A 20,630-nucleotide genomic window follows, 5' to 3' on the forward strand; every position below is an offset into this window, starting at 1 on the left:
TTGAACCTAACAAGTCCTTTATGAACAAGTCATTCCGTACGACCAACACCCTCGATGTGTCTCGCCGAAATCCATTCACTGATGACATAATGGGGGCACAACTGCCAACGGTGTGGAAAGGCTTTAACATGGATCGGCATGACGGGACGACTGACCCCAATGAGCACATAAACGTGTACACCACGCAAATGAGCTTATACACCTCAGACAACACAGTCCTGTGTCGAGTGTTTCCGACCTCGTTGAATGGAGGAGCCTTGAGTTGGTTCACGAGGCTTCCTTCAAATTCTATTGACTACTTCGAAACGCTGGTGTCCATGTTCGGAACGCAGTTCGCTTTTAGCCGATTGCATCACCTAACCTCCGTCGCCCTGATCAACATTCTTCAGGAGAAGGGAGAGTCTCTAAGGCTGTTTATGGAGAGGTTCGATAAAATAGCCCTGAACATCTAGAACCTGAGTCTGGACGTGGCCATGCACCACATGATCACTACCTTACGGTCAGGGTCGATCGCTGATAGTCTGTGAATGGAGCCAACTGCAAACCTGGATGAGCTTAGGTAGAGAACTACTAAGTTCATGCAGTTGGAAGAGCTGAGAGAGTTCAGAAATCAGGCCAGAGTTGAGGCCAGAGGTAAAAAAGGGAGAGACAAAGAGAATGAACGCTTGAATTGACCCAGTGCCGGTCGGGGAGATAGGCACAAGGATAATCGGGGCTCCCAGTTCACGAGGTACACCCCTTTGACCACCGACAGGGGGAGAATATTAGATGAAGCTTTGAGCATCGAGTTAATCCCACCATCAAGAAGGGTGGCAAGCCCTGATAACAACGACCGAACTCGTAGGTGTCGGTATCACAGGAATAGTGGACATACAATCGAGGAGTGTCAGGCGCTGAAGGATAAGATTGAATATCTTATCTAGGCCGGGCATCTCTTCCTATTTGTGCAAAGAGACCGGGGTTTGAAACGGTATCCATGGAGAGAGGAAGAAGGACGGAGGGATTACACCCTTCAGAGGACAAGAGAGGATGATCGCCAACCAGAGCGTCGACCAAGGAGGGAGGAGCCTTCATGGAAGGAAGGAGCAGGAAGAGATGACCGAGAGATCATCAACACCATTGTCGGGGGCTTCACTGCAGGAGGAAGTTGCAACACGGCCAGAAAGAAACACCCAAGGGTAGTACAACAAGTGAACACCATTTATTTTCGACCGAGAATGCCACCCATCACCTTCACCGATGAGAACTTCAAAGGTGTCGACCCTTCATAGGAAGACTCTATGGTGATATTAGTTGATATTGACAAATTCACCATTATAAAGACACTACTGAATCAGGGGAGTTCAGTAGATATTCTCTGTAGAAAATGAAGCTTTGGTGAAACCAAATATGTGAAGAGAGCTTCATGCATGTGTTGCTTTGTTTGGGGCTTAGCTCTAGGGTGTTTAGAATTTTTTTAAAGATCATTATTAATCCAATGCACAGCTGAATCAATCTGTTTTGAAAAATAAAAATGTTTTTCTAAGCCAAGTGAAAAACAAACGGTTTATTTCACGGTTTAGTCGGTTGTTTTACACCCAACTTGTTTGAGGGTTTTCAAAACTGATTTTGACTTGGTTGAGTAACTGTCAAAACCAATTCGTCCAGTTAAAACGACATTTTAACTGGTTTATTTTCAAATTTCTTAACATCTTTTGAAAAACCTGTTAAATCTGTTTTGAATTGATTTGAATCTGTTTTGGCTCGTGATTAATTGCCTAAACCGACTAGATTTAAGAGCTATAAATTTGGTTACCCTCCATATTAAAAAATACATAGAAAGTAAGATTGAAAATGTTTTCTTGAGAAGAGATTTGATTCAAAGTTTTGCAAGATTTCCTAATGGTTGTGCATTGGTTCAAGAACTGATTTTAGGAGCTTTGTGATTTCCTGAATACCAGGTGTAATTTGTTCCTTTTAATTCTAGTAGTTGTTTTTTTTTTAAACTTGTAAGTTTGTAAAACTGTGAGGTCAGAGGATTGTTCTGACAGTGGTTGTGTGAAAGGCAAAAATGGTGAGCGTTCTTGTGTCTTCAAGATCACCTCTTTGTGGTGTTGAGTGTTTGTAATTTGTTAGATTGATTGTTAGTGGAATACCCAGTGGTTTTTTGGGGACTAGATGTAGCTTTGGTAAGGAGTGAACCAGTATAAATTGATTGTGTAATCTCTTCTTTCTCTCTCACTCATTACAAACTGTTTGATGTGGTTTTTGTCTCTACTGCTATAAACAACCGGTGAAAACGAAATTTCAACCGTTTGTTTTTCTACAAACAGTTTTAACAGCTTTGATTTTTTGGCTTCCCTGATTGCTCTTTCTGTGATTGTTGATAAATCTTCATTCTTAGCCAATCTTTGCAAAAATCTTTTTTCAAACAATTCACCCCGTCTTGTGTAGGCCATTAATTCTAACAATTGGCATCAAGAGCTAAGTTCTTGAAATTTATTCAAGTTCTGTTTTTTCAAAACTATTTTAATGGCTGACAAGTTACCTTCTGGGGAAGGAGCCTTTATTAATAGACCACCTTTATTTTATGGTGTGAACTATCGATTCATGAAAGTTAGAATAAAGATTTTTATGCACTCTATAGATAAAGGAATTTGGGAAGCAATGGAAAATGGACCTTTTATTCCCTAAGTAAAAAAGGATGATGTGTTTGTTGATAAGCCCCCATCTGAATGAACTAAGTCATACAGCAAGAAAGCTAAGTTTGATGAGATTGCAAAAAATATTATAACTTCTGCTTTGAGCTGTGATGAATTTTTCAGGGTGTCAATTCTACAAAAGAAAGTGGGATATTCTTAAGGTCACACATGAGGGATCCAATGTTGTGAAGAGGGCAAGAAAGCATGCTCTCATTCAAGAATATGAATTGTTCAGGATGCAGAAAGGGGAAACAATTTCTGATGTGCAGAAACGTTTTTCTCACATTGTGAATCACCTAATGAGTCTTGGAAAAAGCTTTGACAAATAGGAGTTGAACATAAAGATTTTAAAGTGGCTTGACAAGTCTTGGCTGCCAAAGGTCACATGAGCCTCATTGTTTGGTAAGTTAAGGGAACATGAGTTTGAAATGAACCGGTTGGTTGTCCAAGAAAGTAAGGATAAACACAACAAAGGGATAGCCCTGAAAGCAGCTAGCCAGAGAAGCCATCAAGATTCAAGTGATAGTGAAGAAGACACAATGAGTTTGCTATGAAAAATGTTCAGCAAATTCTTGAAGAAGAACAACAAAGGCCAATCTTCTAAAAGGTACAGTTCTAAGAAACTGGATGATTTCAATCCTAATAAGTATACCTGTTTTTGTTGTGGTGAGCAGGGACACATCAAGGCAGAGTGTCCTAACAATGAGAACAAAAGAAAACAAAATTCAAAGGAGAAAGGATACCTCCATGGATTCCACATCCCCTTCATCAAAAAGGATCAAAACTAGGGCAATTAGGAGGGGAGGACGTCTTGTAGCATGGTTCTCGGGTGAAGATGAAAAGATTGAGAAATATTTACATGAGACAAATAGGAAAGCTATAAATAATCCAAAGCTCATCTCTTTCAATTGGTTGAGGGAGCAAAAGCTGGCTGAGGTGAGGAGTCTTCTCATAGAGCAGCTGCTAAAGAGGTTCTTGGAAATGTCAGGAAACATATATCTTGATCTTGTGAGGGTTTTCTACACCAACCTTCAATTTGTTGGTAATAATCTTGTATCTCATGTTAAAGGAGTTGAGATGGAAATTACACATGATGTTTGGTATGCCATTACTGGACTAAATTAATAAAGGAAATATTGGTGTGGTGGAAGAATTTAACCAAATTTAGTTTAATAAAAATTGATTGAAGAATACTCAAGCAAAGTGGATCTTGGGGAAGAACAAACTGAAGTGGTGAAATCATCACATGAAGTGAACAATGGTTCACTTAGTAAGATGGGGATTCACCAAAATTGGTGGAAAATGGATAAGCAAGGATGGAGACCAAGGTGGTTCCTCAAGTTGTGTGCAAGCTGAACATGAAGGGGAAAAACAAGTTGTTGTTGCTGAAGGTGCTGGAATTGATGCTCAAGAGAATGAACCTACTGCTGATTTTGGTGTTGGACCAAGTGTTGAGAACATAGGAGATCGCATAACATCAATGTCTCCTTTTGAAAGGTTTATGGTGAACAGGATGGACAACTTTGCAGAGAACCAAAGGAATGTCCATGAATACTGTGCTACCAATTTTCAGAACTTTGATGACAGATTACAGAGCATGGATGCACGTTTTTAGAACTTGGATGAGCAAATAGAAGTTGTGCAGAACCAGTTATTTGAGTTGCAGTATGGAAAGGAAGACTAAAGATGTGTTATGCTTTTATTGCTTTAAATTTCTGGAAAGTTTCTTTCTTGATTTTGTTTTACCATTTCTTCATTCTATTAGTGAAGACAAATAGGGGGAGAAGGTGTTGGTTTATGTGTTGTGTAACCTGCTGCAAAACTCTAATCTTGAATGGTTTATATTATGTTGTTCAACATGTTAAATTTGTTGTTGCACACACTGTTTTGACTAGTTTTTCTGCTCAAATTGGTTATGCAGAAAACTGGTTTGTGTGCCTTCATAACCTGTTGTTATATATGCTATGTGTTTGCATATATTATGTTTTGCAGGTGCTGACTCATATTCAAACAGTTCAACACAAGCAACCAGGGATTTGTCTTCATAAATAGGGGGAGATTGTTGATCAAGGATGATCTTGAGCTTTGATGTTTCCAAATCCATTATGTTTGATGGAAGGCTGGAGTTGCTGCTTGTGTGGGTGGGTTCTGGGTATATTAAAGTGTAATCCACTCCTTGTTTGAATCTATAACTGATTTGAATCAAAACCTTTTTGAAAAATAGTGTTTTCCAAACAAGTAGAAAAACAACCTGTTGTTTTGTCGTTTCAACCGTTTGTTTGACACTTAGTGGTTTTTGAAAAGGGTTTCAAGTTGTTTGACTTGCTTGAGTTTGCTGTCAAACCGATTTAATTGGTTGTTTTGAGAATTCAACTGATTGTTTTTTGAAAATCCATAACAAAATTATGTTATACTTTGTAAATCAGCTTTTAATGTTTTCTAACTGTTTTGGCTCCTGCTTTAAATGGGTTTAACAAACCTTTGGAGTATATAAAGTTTGTTTTACGCTCCTAAAGAATTGAGAAACATTTTAAACTTTTTGAGCTTGAGAAAACAGTTTTGAGTTTTCAAGATTTGCATCAAGCTTTTGGATTTTCACAAAGGAGTGGAATAGGATTGTTGTAATCTTTTCTTTTTGGATATTGATCAGGTGTAATCCTTTCTCTATCTCTTGTATTTATGGAATTGTTGTGTAAGTGCATAATCAAAATGTGTTCTGATTTTCCATTTTCCACCCTTTTTAGAGCATGATTTTTTTCGTGTCGAGTGTGGTCTTTCCTTTCGTTTCACAACCATAGGGCTACACACTTCAATGACGGAGAAATTCAAAGTTGTACGAGTATATGACATTTTTTGTCCATGTTCATCAAGCATGAGTGTTGGCCAACATTGTTTTTGTTCTAGAATTGTCGTGTATTGGTTGATCGTGGTTCACGACAAAAGCATCAAGATGGTTGTGCAAAAGTTTTGTTGTATTCTTTGTCCTGCTAGAACTTTTATCTATATCATAGAATTTCTTGCACAACCCATCATATCGTTTAACTTGTAAATCTTTATCCTTACTCCCATATGAATCTTTTATATATGTGTGCTTGCAACGAACAATTTTACTCCACCTGATCAAATTATACTTTGTCGGCAGTTTTGTCACTCTTTCTTGTGCAAGGACAACAAAGCAATGGCGACACAAGATTCCCTTAAATTCAAATAAAAAACATGTGCAACGAACATCATAGTTTTCATGCTCAAATAACACTACACAATTTGAGTGATTTGTTCGGCCATCTCAGAATGACTCTTCCATAACATTGAACCGACTGGAGTGTCCACAACAAATAAATTATTAATAGCACAATTCATCTTTCTTGAGAACTCAGCTTGGACTTCGTTGAACTTTGCAAGTGTATTATGCTTGAAACCTACAAGGAATAATTGTGTCCAGAGAAACAAAGTCTTCTTTGTTGGGTGTATTAGAGTCTGAGTTCAAGAGGGAAAGGGTGAATTGAAGTTATAAAATTTTCGCCAACACAAACTCAACCACCTTTCATGTGATAAGTGTCTTTCTTTATATAGAAATTAGTTTCTAACAACTTTTAAAAAACAGTTAGAAAACTGTTATAAAAAGAACAGGTTAATTCTAAAACAAACAGATTGTTTTATGAAGGACTGTCAGCTCATCTTAACTGAAATAACTCCATGAAACAAACTTTTTGGCGCCCTAACAGAATTTTGAAAAACCTTTCATCAGATAAAAAATAAATCTATTGTTTCACAAATAAACAGATTTATTTTTGTGCAGTAACCTGGTTTTATGAGAAAACATTAAGGAGTTTTTTGGAAAACATTGAATCACTTTTTGTGCTTGATCTTACCACCTTGATTAGCCATATAGGGTAGGTCACGAAGCAAAAGGTAACCTTAAACTCACTCTAACCTATATACAAGATCACCTAATTACACATTACAACCTTCAAAGCAAACTAGTTATTTTCTACACCAAACACACACAAAGACTTGGCAGAGAAGAAGCTTCATCCATCTTCAACATTCTTCACACTCCAATTCTGCATTATGTTCCAGTGCATTATCATATTGGTGCACATATTGTTGGAGACATGAGATGAAATTAATATACCCATAAAAAATGCATTCATGCTCTCACATGGTTGTGTTGTGGACATGCTTGCTAAAAAAAAGCCTTTAAGGTAACAAGGAACCCAACATGCCCGTTCTTCAAATAATATATTCAACCAATCATTCTTGCTTAACTCATAATGACTTATGAAATTACCCCACAAGGACATAAAAACATCAATATTTGGCGACTCATACACAACCGTTTTCAAATCATGTTTCATTTGTTTATATTGTGTATATCTTTGAAGCATTTCAGGTATTTTTTTTCATATGTGCCACAAGCACCACCTGTGTTGCACATTGGGAAAGACAACGTCAACTACATTTTTCATTACCCTACATTGATCTGTGACAATGCCTTGGGGAGGTTTGTGTGACATACAATGTACCCAACTTTGAAATAGTCAAACGAATGCATCAGTATCTTAAGAAGAAAGGAGTCAACATCCCAACAAAATGCTCGTGATTATTAACACTGACAAATGATGCAAATGACATATCATACTTATTTGTCAAATATGTCGTATCAAAGCAAAAAACATCTCCCAAACTATCCCATATGCATGACTTCTTGCATCTGCCTAAAATACATTATGTATGTGATTATCATTATCCAAATCTATGTCGAAGTAAAATTGGGGGTTAAGTTCCTTCATACGATAAAAATGATTTAAAAGTGTTTTGTCATCCCCTTCCTTCCCCAATGCTTTCTTTACGGATATATCGTTCCATATTGTCATACCCACCGGCTGCAGAAACAAAAGACTGAAAACTCTTATTTATTTGAACTCTAGCATCATCATTTATATCAAGCATTCTTTTTGCGTGTAAACTTATTCTTCTATTTCCTCTAACCAATCTAGACTTGGTTAGGCTGATGTCATGTGAATGTTCTTCGTGCACCGACATTTTATACCACTTCCTGTCTTTTATGCCAACAGTAATACGAGTTGGACATTCATGCTTCTGAGTTGGAAGGGTGTGGTGGAAATTGATGACGTATATTTTCCTGCTCTTGCACAAACCCACATAAAGTATCTTAATTTGTTGTCTGGTCCTTTCTTTGAACTTGTTCTAATTCCAAAAACCTTTGTGATGACATATTCTCTATAGAAATTTTTAACGGCATCTGTATTATCAAAAGACATGCCAATTGTAGGAACCAATTCAATCACATCCTTAACATCAACAAATATATTATTAAATTCCTATGAAGGCTGACTATCTTCAAACAAGGAAATGTCATCAAGGGAAATATTATCCATATATATCCAAAGTTGCATTGTAAACATATGATATTGCAATTAACACATCTTATTTTTTTTAACAAGATTATGCAAAAGTTGATGAAAACTATGGTTATTTTTTGACTGTGCAACGAAAATATCAAAGAATGTCCCATAATAGTTGCTTCCAAAAATAAGTAAGGTACATGATCATGTGCAACCAAAGTTGATATTGTCATCACATTTAACACATTCTTTTTTAACACATTGTGAAAAACTAGGGTTTTTATTTTCAATCACAAGAAGGGATTATTTTGACTCTGGAAGTCAAATGTCCATTATCTCATGCTTTGCCAAAAAATATGAACCTACATGCATCACCTCCAACCAAACATTCAATATTGTCATTAAAATGCACCAACAAAATCATTTTTTTGTGAACATATTTAAATGCATGTGAAGAAACCTAATAATGCATGTGTAGAACCCTAATAAATGCATGTGTAGAACCCTAATAAATGCATGTGTATTAAATTTATTGAAAACCCATGGATCCCATCGTGATTGCAACAAATGGAATGAAGGAGGTGGAGATTGAAGATATTCAAAACTTGTGGGTGCCGCTATGAAGAACAACAGAGAAAATTAAATGCAACACGTTGGAAAATGAGAATGCAGGCGCTATTCTTCAATTTGATGTTGGCTCATGTGTGGAGTAAAGCCAATTTATAATGGTAATTATAGGAAAGGAGATGCATTATTGCAACCCAACTACCATTAAGTTTATGTAACTTTTCTGCCAACAACAATAAATACCTCGAAAATAGTGTCATGGTTTACATTAACATTGCTTAACATTAAGGAAGTGCTTTACAGTTTTACATCATGAGTGTACAAAAAAGAAAAAAAATGTTATTCAGTGATACTTAAGGTTTGACGAGGATATTTATTTCCACTTCTCGGCACCTGACGCTTGTAAGGGAACAAATGCTCAAAAACCCATATCTACATAGTTCATGTCATAAATTCATGTTAGTAACCACAAAATGGATAAGAAATCATTACACATACCAACTAAACCTTTTAAATTACCTGCATCAAGTATACACAACCACCAACATGGATATATGACGAATTACTTTTCCTCCTCATACACATAGAAGCAAAAAACAAACTATCAACTAGAAAGTCATAAACTAAACCCCCCAATTAAACCTACCCAATTGGCTCAGATCATCCACAACATTAAACAACCCACCAAGAACTAAACCCATTCTATTTGGAAATAAAACCTCTTACGTTCCTAACAAAATCTACAACTTGCAAAAGTCCTTTATGGAACCTTGGTTGCGACGTTTGACAATTTTACCATAAATTATTTTAACAGATACATTAATTGTTTGAAAAAAAACTCATACTCTTAAAAAAAAATTGTTTTTGCTAAGTCAATTTTCTCTCCCACAACTTTGAGACCTATACCTAAAAAAACATCTAACACAATGAATAGGACAAGTGTAGACTTGACTGCAAAACCATGACTCCTCTCCACCCACCTACTACATAACTCCCTTAAAAGGCAGTGACTCAATTTCAGCTTCACATCCAACAAAATTAGCCAACCAAATGGGGTTGACTGAATATCACATTTTTCTTCAGCACCTAAACTTTTGTTCAAACTTCCAAAAAACTTTGTCCTGCAATAATGCCTAAACACATGCATTCATAAATACATATACAATTTACTAAGAATGTGATGTCATCGTCTTCCTTAAAAAATTAACCATCTTCTAAATCAAACCTTATCATCCACAACCGATTTTGCATGAATACTTTCATTAGTTGTCATTATATCCTAAAAAACATATTAATTCAACAATGAATACATCATTCAAAACCCAAAAAAAATCAAACAACATGAATCTTTCAAAAATAAACCAATTCAAAGAAAATGTATTTTGTACATGTGTGTATGCAAGAAATTGACTTTGAAGCATTTGACACTCTGAATTGGAAGTTCTTATTGTTATTTTTAACACGCTTTGATTTTCATTCCTCATTTCTCAGTTGGATTAGTACAATCCTTCATTCATATATGCTTTTTATCAGGATAAATGGCAATCTGGTGGGTTTTTTTCTTTGTAGTAGAGGTGTGAGACAGGGTGATCCTTTATCTCCCTTGCTTTTCTGCCTCACATAGGAGGTTCTGAGTAGAGGAATCTCTAAGCTTGTGAATGATTAGAAGATTCATCATATGGCTAGCCCTACAGGTTACTTCACTCCCTCTCACATCTTATGCGTTGATCACATCTTTGTTTTCTATAAGGTAGATAATAAGTCTCTTAGAAATTTGAGTATCTTCCTTAAAATTATGGTAATTTTTCTTGTCAATATGTTAATAATTCTAAAAGTAGTTTTTTCATCATGGATACTTCTGCAAGATTTGTTACCAAAGTTCAATGTCTTCTTTCTTGTAGTCGTGGAGCTTTACCTTTTAATTATTTAGGGGTGCTTATATTTGTTGGTGATCCAAAGTGTCGATTTTTTAAACCTTTGGCTGATAAATTCAAATTGAAGTTAGCATCTTGGAAAGGGAAATCTCTTAGCATGATGGGTCAGATCCAGTTGGTTAATATAGTGATTACTGATTTTCTAGCTTATAGTTTTAACATATATAAATGGTCGATTTCTATTCTTAAGCAAGTTGAGCAGTGGAGCAAAAAAATTATTTGGACTGGTGATATTATGAAAAAAGGCATAACTACAGTTAATTAGGCTAAGATTTGTTCTCCTTTTGAGAATGGATGATTGAAGATTATTGATCTCCATCATGAAAATAATGCGTACCTTCTTAAACTTACTTGGAATTTTACTTATAGTAATAAACATTGGTCTCTTCTCTTGAAAGTTAGAGTTCTTAAATCAAAGTACCAGTTTAGAATGATTTATAGATCCTCCTTTATATGGCTTGGGATTAAATAGTTTTATGACACTATTCTTGAACATACTTCTTGGACTGTTGGTACAAGTACAATTTTTAGAATGATAAATGGTGTTACACTCCTTCTTTATTAATCATTGCAGGGGTACTTAATGGTTCTAGAATCTCGGATACAGCTTCTCAATTTTGGACTGGTAGTGATTGGAGTATTCCCTTGCCATTACGGCAGGTGCCTCATTTTTTGAACATATCATGATTAGGCTGGAACAAGATATTTCTAATTGGATTCTGGAAGATTCTAGGCATTTCACTCTTAAGTCAGTTAAGACTTTTTCTTGGATCTTGGAATTCCCTGTGGCTGAGGTAAACTCATTTAGTCTTCATATATACCTCATTCCAAAACTCTAGTTCTATGGAAAGTTTTTCATGCATGAATACCTATAGATCAATATATTTAGCATATAAGTTTGCATATATGTTTTATGTGTACGCTTTGTGAAAAGCAGGACGACTCTATTCACCATATATTTTTTTGAACTAATGTTATGCATATTTGGAGTTGGGTTCGACAAATTTTCCTTACTTCTCATTTGTCTAATGTGGATGATCTTCTTTCTTTTATTAAAAGTGATGGTAGTCCTTTGGTTAATTTAATTAAATTTGTTGTGATAACCTTTTCTATTTGGATGATATGGCGCATGAGGAATTATGGTAGATTTTAGGTTAAAATTGATGTTTTTAGGGTCATTTCAGTCATTAAAGATCTCACTTGTCTAGTGGGTAATTTGTCTAAAAGTTCTATGTGAAATTATATGTTTGATTCAATGTGCTTAAGTTTTTTGGTATTAATACTCCTAGTGGTAAAGTTCTATCTCCTCTTCATTTTCGCTGGGAGTTTCCTTCTCCAGGCTGGGTTAAAATAAACATTGATGGTGCTACTAAGGGTTCTTCTGGTCTTGCTACTTGTGGAGGTATTTTCCGTGAGAGTATGGGGGAATTTATTGGTGGTTTCTCTTCTTTCCTTGGTGTTCAGGATGCTTTGATTGCTGAGTTTTATGAAGTTATACATGGTATTGAACAAGCTCAAAAATGGGTCTTACTAGTTTATGGCTTGATTGTGATTTTGCCTTGGTTTGTGTTGCATTTACTGCTGGGACTAATGTTCCTTGGATGCTTTGTAATAGGTGGAACACTTGTCTTAAATACTGCGGAAAATCAGGTTTAGGGTTTCTCACATTTTTCGTGAAGGGAATGCATGTGCTGATAAGCTTGCTAACTTCGGTTTTATTCATAGAGAGTATTTTTATTGGTATAATAGGCTTCCATCTAGTCTTTTCTTAGAGTTCTTTATTAATAGGTATAGATTACATATGTACCGTTTTTGTTAATACATGGGTTTTGGTCTAGTCTCCCATATTTTCTTGTATTTCCTTTTATTCTTTTAATAATCTTTTTTCATGTGGTGGAAGATGATTATTGTTACTTGAGGTGTCAGCCTAGTTGAGATGTCAAGTTTCATAGTGATGCCTAACATGAGAGCTTTTATAAAAAAATGACTTTGGGTCACCACATAATAATACAAGGGTCACCACAGGGCAAATAACAGGGACAAACAATTTAGCTTATTCCCCACTTCATGCCCCATCCCAACCAACAGGAACACTAACTTCAGATTTCCAAAAACATATTCATCGCGTTTGTGTAAAAAGAGTAATGTGGGTCACCACATATTCCTACCATGGTCACCATATACTATCACTCTCTAAGCTGAGATTTCCATACTCTCATGGCCTCCAAACACCTCATTTAACTGACTTTCTCCCCACCTCATGCCCCACCACAACCACCAAGAACACTAACTTCAAATTTCTAGAAAATTCTTCACTGAGTATGTGTAGGAAGAGTAATCTGGGTCTCCACATACTAGCCCTCTCGAAGTTGACAATTCCATTCCCTCATGGCATCCAAACACCTCATTTAACTAACTTTCTCCCCACCTCATGCCCCACCCCAACCAAGAGGAACATTAACTTGAGATATCCAAAAAAATCTTCACTGCATGTATGTAAGAAAAGTAATATAGGTCACCACACATATTCCTACTAGAGTCACTACATACTGACACTGTCATATCCTCATGGACTCCATACACCTACTTTAACTGACTTTATCCTTACCTCATGCCCCACCCCAACTAATAGGAACACTAACTTGAAATTACCAGAAAAATCTTCACTGGGTTTGTGCATAAAGAGTAATATGGGTCACCACATATTCCTACTAGAGTCAACACATGTTGGCACTCTCTAAGTTGACACTACCATACCCTCATGGCCTCCAAACACCTCATTTAACTGAATTTCTCCCTATCTCATGCCACACCCCAACCAACAGGAACATTAACTTGAAATTACGAGAAAAATCTTCTCTAGGTCTGTGTAGGAAGAGTAATGTGGGTCACCATATATTCCTACTAAGGTCACCACATAGTGGCACTCTCTAAGTTGACAATGTCATTCCCTCATGGCATCCAAACACCTCATTTAACTAACTTTTTGCCCACCTCATGCCCCATCCAACCAACAGGAACACAAACTTCAAATTTCCAGAAAAATAAGTTTTAAATTTGTTGTTAGCTAAAAATAAATATTTTTTAATCGTCTTGCTGTTAACACTCTTTTTTTACCTTTCTTATCCAAGTCAAGATTAAATATTTTCCTTAAAAAATTTGGTACTTGATCAACCTAAGACTACAAAGAATGAATTTGCATTAATTATACACCAAGACACATATATTCAATAATCACTCACATGATTATCTATCTACGGTAACAATATGTAGTGACCGCTCTCTTTCTCTGTATACTCAACACTGAGTAAATTCACAATATCATAACTTCAGAAAAGGCCTTTTCTTGGAGAAAAAACATACATCCGTACACAAACTTTGGATCACCATATAATGTTACAAGGATCACCCTATAATGTTACAAGGGTCACCACAAGGCAGATAACAGGGACACACACTTTTGATTATTCATCACCCAACAAAAATCAAATAAGATCAATTTTTCACTTAATAAACCAATTAATAGAATATGTATTACCTTTGGTGAAACTAAATAGAACACTTAAATGTCAGGCAACCAATAACGCCACCCAACCACCGGGAAAAGGGATGCCTAGGTTCCCGCTTGCCAACACTGACGAGGAAGAAGATGAACGAGAAAGGCTATAAAGAAAGGTGGAGGACCTACAAAACCTAGAACAGACGGTGGAAGAGATCCTAGAACAGAAGCTCGAGGAGAAGACCAAACAGATGTTGGAGGAGAAGAAGGCACTGAAGTTGGAGAAGTGGAGAAGAACTGGACAAACTAAATTCATAACGTAACCCCCAAAATGTTTTAACCTAAATTTAGAACGTAACTCCAAGCACCCAAATTTTAAATATTTTCATAATATTACAGCACATTTTGTGGGCCCCACAACATAATTAAAATATTATTATTTTTTGCCACATGGGCAATTGTATCCGGGGAACTCCAATTTGGAGTTGTCCAAATATCGGGACTCTAAGTATTATTAGAATTATGCTTATCAATAGCTAAGAAAGAATCCTTAAAAGGAAATTGTAATAGTTTGAACTTTTCTTTCCAATTACATCATGTTGTTAACTCTTCTGAAAAACTAAAAAAAAAAACACTTTCTGGTGTTGTTGCCTAGTTTGGGCAATGAACAACATAAAGTGAATAAAAATATTTTTGAATATTTTTTATATTCAAACTTTTTATAAAAATGATAATGGACCTTTGTTCTTGCCGGTTGACTCAACCGTCGTTGACTTCAAAGGCAGATGGTGGCTCCTCCTATTTCCTAGTGGTTTTTGCTCCCTCCTCGAGTGGTCGAGAGTGGCTCCGTTAAAACAGAGGGGGCCTGACCTGTTGATTGCACTCCAACGATCAAGTCAGTACTGGGCTAAGAAACAGTAAATATGTAAAGCAGTTTCAGTCTTAGAAACGACGTACCTTTCTAGGGTTCTTACCACCCTTTATATAGGTTGTATCTAGGTCAACTCCTTGTCCCACGAGGATCACTCCAAGGAATGCCCTTTATCTCATAATCTTCTTTATCTTACTATTCCCTTGTTCATAACATGTTTTAACTGTTCTGGGACTATTTATGTTTTCTGCACTTTATGATTTATGTTCTTCGTTTTCGCATCTCTCTATTTTTTGAATGTTTCTAAAGCGCACCAACTCATTTCTCTAAACTCTGCCCTTTTCTTCCTCTTTCCTTCCCCTTCTTTAGCTTTTCTTCTCGAGATGGCTCCAACAAAACCTACTCAAAACCTAACTCCTTCCATCGACTACAAATCTCTATACCACTAGGCTCCTGACAGCCTTCTAACTGAAACCTCCAACATCACCTCCTTTGAAGATATAACAACATATAAGGAGGGCGACACTAGCCATAAAACTTGTATTTTCGAAAAGGAGCATGACAGGTTCGTGAAGGTCCTGCCCTGTAAGAAAGGCGAACCTGTGTGTATTGATGAATCCTCGGACCCAGAAGGTCCCTTCTTCTTCATATATTCCACCGTCTTCAAAAGGCTCAAGCTTCGCCTACAATTCACTGGTTTCGAACGCGCCCTTCTTACCAAGGTCAACATGGCCCCTGCCCAGCTACATCCCAATAGTTGGGCATTCATCAGGGTCTTCTCTATTCATCAGGCTACTTGTGGATGTCTTTCTGTACTTCTTCGAGGCTAAGAGTTTAGGGAAGAAGTTGTTGATGAGCTTCAAAGGGGTCGCTAGTGTTGAATCAACTGTGTTCAAGCTTTGAAGAATCCAAATCCTTTGAGTTTGATGGAAAGCTGGATGTGCTTATTGTTGCTGAGGTGCTTTAGAATAGGATCTGAGGTAGATTATCTGTGTAAATCCACTCTTGATTGAATCCAAAGCTTAAACTATTTTCAAACCTTTTGAATTGAAAGTGTTTTTCAAACTAAGTGAAAAACAACCTGTTGTTTTGTCAAAACAATTGATTGTATTACTCTTAGGTGTTTTGAGAAAGGTTGAAAACTGTTTTTGGTGGTTGACTTGCTGTCAAACCAAAACAACCGATTGATTCGCACATTCAATCGATTGTTTGTTTTCAAATTATAACAGAAAACTGTTTTGTGCATTGACTGAGCTTTAAATGATTTTGTAACTGAATGCGATCCTGTTTTAAATGCTTTGACCAGTCTTTGAAAGCTATATTTGTTCATCTTTTGTAACAAACAAGAACTAAGATTTAATCATAGAAAAACATATTTGAGTTTTTCACTGATTTTGCTTTCAAGAGTTAAAGATTGCTTTGATCAAGAGAGAGTGGTATAGAATTTTCATTTGTATTGATTTCAGATAATTCTGTAACAAGTGTAATCCTTTTGTACTTTGTGTAAACTCTGGTGTGTGAGGCCGAGAAGTGTTGTGTGCTCTTGAGGTTGTCAAGATCAACATTCTTGGTGGTGTATGTGCTGAGCCAAAGGAAGTGTGTGTCTTGAGGGGATCAAGGTCACTTCTTTGGTGGTATGAGTAAGTAATCTAGGTTTGGTTACTTAGTGGATTTCCCAGTGGTTTCTGGGAAGACTGGATGTAGCTCTTGGTTTAAGAGTGAACCAGTATAAATTGTGTGTGCAATCTCTCTCTCCCTTAAACTCTTTAAATTCAGTTTGTATAGTTTTAACTGGTATACACAACTGATTGTTTCTGCGAAACAATTGATTGTTTTTCTGGTGCTGTGTTAAATTGCTTTGTGTTTTTGGCCAAATGAATTCTGAATCAAGTTTTCTTAAAGGAATTTCATTCTAGACTAAAAAGTTTGCGAAAACCCTCTTTAAACCATTCACCCCCCTCTAGTTTAAAGTCATACATTCTAACAGCTGGAATAGTACTGTTATCCCTCTTCCAACAATTATACAAGGGCTTCAAAGGGAAGTTCTTCAAAATTCGTTGCAGCAAATTCGACCCCACCCTGTTGGACGGGTTCCCTCTCTTCTGGGTGAAAGAACCTGGGCTCAAGAAACCTAGGTGCCTAGAGGACCTGACCCCGTGTGACCAATAAGTGTGTGAGTTCTTCTCCAACCTGGGAGGGGTGTTTAACACCGTCAAGTTGATCAAGCTTGAGTATAGCCCCAAATCCCTTAAGAGTTATATTGGTATTCCCCTTCCCCTTGCCTTTGTTTAAGTGTCTCCTTAGTTGTGTGTTTGATTGGTTTAAACTCTTACGTTCTTTTGTTCTTCTTGTACAGGTATGGTACTTAACGCTGAAAGAGGAGACAGTTGGATGTTGTGGCGGCACAACTCAAGGTTGCTCCTAGCCTTTCTGCCCTTGATACCTCTGCTCCAGGCCCTTCTGCCCCAGATACCTATGCTCCAGACCCTTCTGCCCCATCCCTCATAGACCAAAGGCGGAAAGGGGTGGTTAAGGCCACTACTTCCGAAGACAAAGACACCTGCTCAGGTTTCATCTTCAAGAGAAAACAGAAGGCTAAAGTTGCGGTTCTTGTGCCTTCAGGCTCGGACGATCGTGCCCCTACCTACAAGGAGCACCCTCCCAATGCCTCTTCCCCTCGTGACCTTGTGGTGCAAGAGGGTAGGGGGGAGAGTGCTTTAGGGGGCGATCGCGGTGCACCTCCTACTGACCTGCCTGCCTTCCTTCAGCGAGCCCTGCAATCCTTCCAGAATTAGGAGAGGCTGGAGAACATGGAGGAGGACCCTTTGCTGGAGCACGCGTCAAAGTGCCTTGAGGATATTCTCGTTGCATCCAACCTCACCTTGTCTAAGATGCAGAAGTTGAAGAAGGTAGCTAACCAGGACGCCCTTCAAATCAAAGAGCTTACGTGCCGCGAGACTGGCAAAATCTTGGAGATGGCGGAGCTTCGCAAGTCTGACCTAGCGACTAAGAAGCTTTTATTTGAGAAGTCCCAAGAGACTCTCAGTCTCTATGCCAAGAATACTGATCTGAGGGCTGATGTGGATGACTTGATGGGGAAGCTTGGGAGCAAGGAAGCAGAGGTGGTCCAACTGAAGGAGGAATCAGCACAGCTGAGGGAGAAATCAATCCAACTAGAAGAGCAGCTTTCCAAGCTGAGGGAAGAGTTGGCCCGCAAGGATGAACTCTTCGTTCATACCAAAGATGAACTTGTTTGTGATGCCGCGGAGTCTTACGCAGCGGGGTTCGAAGATGCCATAGCCTAGGTTGCCTGTGTGCATCCTAGGGTGGATCTCTCCCAGACCGAGCTGACGAAGACTATCGCGGATAGAAAGTTAGTGGACGTCGATTAGCGGCGATTCCCCTTGTATTTATTTGGTAGCTTGGTGAACTTGAATTTTTACATATAAATATATTTCTATTTATGAAATTTTCTTTCTTCTTGATTCGCTTCTTGTGTTTGTTGTTGGTTATGTCTTGATTGTATCGAATTAGCCTAACAACGCTTTAGGGCCACTCCTACTTAAGTAGCACGCTTCTTTACCACCTGCTTGATCTTACCCTTCTTCAACGCATTAAGGTAGAGGTGGTGTTTGCTTGAATTCTCACTTAGCCCTATCCTTTGTCAAACACATATAAGGAAGATGTTGTTCTCGACCTTGGTGTATAAGGACTAGGGAGACATCTCGGTTTGAACCATGTTATTCTCGACCTGGACTTGTAAAGACCAGGGAGAGGTTCGCCTTCCTGATTTCGACCTTGGCGTTTAAAGGCAAGGGAGATATTTAACTGGGAACCATACTGTTCTCGACTTTGTCTTATAAGAAAAGGGAGAGGTTTTTAACTGGGAACCATATTGTTCTCGACCTTGGCGTTCTCACACAAGATAGAGGCTCACTAAGAACCTTACTATTCCCAATCTTGGCATTTTTACCCAAGGGAGAGGTTCACTTTACTAACCTCGTCCTTGCTGTATAGAGGCAAGGGAGGCTTTTAACTGTGAACCATATTGTTCTCGACCTTGACGTTCTCACACAAGAGGGAGGCTCACTAAGAACCTTACTATTCCCGATCTTAACGTTTTTACCCAAGGGAGAGGTTCACTTTACTGACCTCGCCCTTGCCGTATAAAGGCAAGGGGGGTTTTAGCTAGGAACCATACTGTTCTCGACCTTGGTGTTCTCACACAAGAAGGAGGCTCACTAAGAACCTTACTATTCCCGATCTTGGCGTTTTTACCCAAGGGAGAGGTTCACTTTACTAACCTCGCCCTTGCCGTATAGAGGCAATGGAGGGTTTTAGTTGGGAACCATACTGTTCTCGACCTTGGCGTTCTAACACAAGAGGGAGGCTCACTAAGAACCATACTATTTGCAATCTTGGTGTTTTTACCCAAGGGAGAGGTTCACTTTACTCTGTTATACAATACATTTGCAAAATTTTATTTTTAACTGAAATTTTATTGGGTGACCTCGTTAAAAAACCCTGATAAAGGAAAAAGAGTGTCCCCTAAACTGTGTACAATGAAATAATTAACTGAAATAAAACTTGAAATTTGCTTCGTTCCAAGTTCGAGGGATCATCCCACCTTCGAGGGTCTCGAGCTTGTCTGCTTTGTTCCCAAGTGCCTCTGTCACACGGAATAGACCAGTCCACTTGGGTGATAACTTGTTCTCTAGCTGATAGGGGTGGGCTTTCCGCATTACCAAGTCGGTGACCTGGAACTGCCGAGGTCTCAACTTGAAGTTGTACTTGTACTCCACCTTTCTCTTCAAGGCTTCAGCCTTGATGCGAGCCTCCTCCCTGACTTCATCCAGTAGATCTAGGTTCACCTTTCTTTCTTCGTTGGACTCTTCAGCCACTAAGTTCTGGAAACGTGGTGAGCTCTCCTGGATTTCCACAAGAATCATCGTGTTCGAACCATACACCAAGCTAAAGGGTGTTTCCTTGGTAGTGGACTGGGGAGTGGTGTGCTAAGCCCATACAATTCTAAGAACCTCTTCTGCCCAGGCCCCCTTGGCTTTTTCCAGCCTTCTCTTTAGACCTCTGAGCAGAACTCGGTTGGCAGACTCGACCTGCCCGTCTGTCTAGAGGTGCTCGACTGATGCAAACACCTTATTTATTCCAAGCTTGGTGCACAACTTGCCCAACTGTTGGCTCACAAACTAGGTACCATTATCGGACACCAAACATTTTGGGACTCCAAAACGGCATACTATGTTTTTCCACACAAAGTGCTGGACCTTGTGGGCTGTGATTTGTGCAACTGGCTCGGCCTCTATCCACTTCGTAAAGTACTCAATCGCAACCACAAGGTACTTCATCTATCACACCGCTAAAGGGATTGACCTCATAATTTCGATCCCCAGGTATGAAACGGCCATGGGTTGTGGATCGATCGTAACTCCTCTAGGGGCGCATTTTCCCAGTCAGCATGTTGTTGGCACTGCTTGCATCGTTGTGCATACCTCATGCAATCTTACCTCATGGTTGGCCAGTAGTATCCTGTGCGAATGGTCTTTGATGAAAGAGCATGGCTGCCGATGTGACTCCCACATATCCCTTCGTGGAGCTCTGTCATGATGTGTGTGCATTGCTCACCACTTACACAGGCCAAAATAGGGTGCATATACCCATGTCTGAACAAGTTCCCATCCACAAGGGTATACC

Source organism: Phaseolus vulgaris, chromosome 4 (genome assembly GCF_051622355.1).
Source record: "Phaseolus vulgaris cultivar YP4 chromosome 4, ASM5162235v1, whole genome shotgun sequence".
Lineage (NCBI taxonomy): Eukaryota > Viridiplantae > Streptophyta > Magnoliopsida > Fabales > Fabaceae > Phaseolus > Phaseolus vulgaris.